Source organism: Diaphorina citri, unplaced genomic scaffold (genome assembly GCF_000475195.1).
Source record: "Diaphorina citri unplaced genomic scaffold, Diaci psyllid genome assembly version 1.1 scaffold7528, whole genome shotgun sequence".
NCBI classification, from domain to species: Eukaryota; Metazoa; Arthropoda; class Insecta; order Hemiptera; family Psyllidae; genus Diaphorina; species Diaphorina citri.
In genome coordinates, this window is record NW_007384904.1 from 2,112 (window position 1) to 3,467 (window position 1,356).

Consider the following 1,356-nt stretch of genomic DNA (forward strand, 5'->3'; position numbering starts at 1 on the left):
TTTGTAAAGAATTAAATACGGAGATAATAAAGAATATGCTAGTTTTGTAAAGAATTAAATACGGAGATAATAAAGAATATGCTAGTTTTGTAAAGAATTAAATACGGAGATAATAAAGAATATGCTAGTTTTGTAAAGAATTAAATACGGAGATAATAAAGAATATGCTAGTTTTGTAAAGAATTAAATACGGAGATAATAAAGAATATGCTAGTTTTGTAAAGAATTAAATACGGAGATAATAAAGAATATGCTAGTTTTGTAAAGAATTAAATACGGAGATAATAAAGAATATGCTAGTTTTGTAAAGAATTAAATACGGAGATAATAAAGAATATGCTAGTTTTGTAAAGAATTAAATACGGAGATAATAAAGAATATGCTAGTTTTGTAAAGAATTAAATACGGAGATAATAAAGAATATGCTAGTTTTGTAAAGAATTAAATACGGAGATAATAAAGAAACTACCTTGTTTATAGATTTATACTGCCAGCATAGGATTGACAAGTCCCTTTACTCTCACAGTCTAAACAAGGTCCAACGAATCAATTTGTAGGAGACAAAGTTCTGGTGTTGATCCAACATCTGAATGGGATATGTTATGTCTCTTATTAGATTCGCCAATGTGATGAGGAACATACTATGGGATGAAACAATAAGTTGAAAATAATTTCTTACCCCCGTGTGCATGGCTCTGATGATATCTCAGGCCGTTTATATGCTTGTACTTCTTGGAGTAGTTAGGGTCGGGGCACTCAAGCAGGACAGGTACTGAACCAGGGGGGGAGGCTGGGGGTGCTGAACTGCGTGACTTCTTGCTGTCGGATGAGGAATTGGAGGAAGCATTGCTACTGTTGGTGTTTCCCCCTTCCTTGCTGTCGTCTTTGGAAGCTTTTCGCTTGTCAGGGCGCGGCAGCACGAACGGGGTCGGTGAGCTGGTGCCCCCTGAGTTACCTGGAGAGGAGACGAAATGATAAAATACCTTTATTTATTTCAATTTTGAAGTAAATTCCATGGCGCGTTTCACGAAACCCGTACACAAGGATAACGCAGAGCAGTGCACACTGGTCAAACCGAGTTTCATGAACCTCACTGTGCATTGACATATGAAATACGTTTCACTAGTGTGGATTGCACCTAACATCTCAAACTTTTTTTCTTAGTATGTACATATTATCAAGTATCAAATCAACTCTTGTCGACGTAAGACCTATTGAAGATGGCTCTAATAAAAAAAGAAGCAGCTTTAGTTACCAGCTTTGTCTGCAATAACTCCAGAACTATTGCTATTATTTGTGGTACGTCGCTGACTCTTAGCCTAATACTTACCAGCTTTGTCTGCAATAACTCCGGAA

At 36.4% G+C, this 1,356-nt stretch overlaps 1 long non-coding RNA gene across 1 annotated transcript; it reads right to left on the reverse strand.

The window, feature by feature from the left end:
- Nucleotides 1–835: 835 nt before the first annotated feature.
- Nucleotides 836–1,356, reverse strand: LOC113472714. Its single transcript, XR_003394914.1, has 2 exons — nt 1,331–1,356; nt 836–955 (listed from the first exon to the last, which is right to left on the reverse strand). It is a non-coding gene; the product is annotated as an uncharacterized LOC113472714 (long non-coding RNA).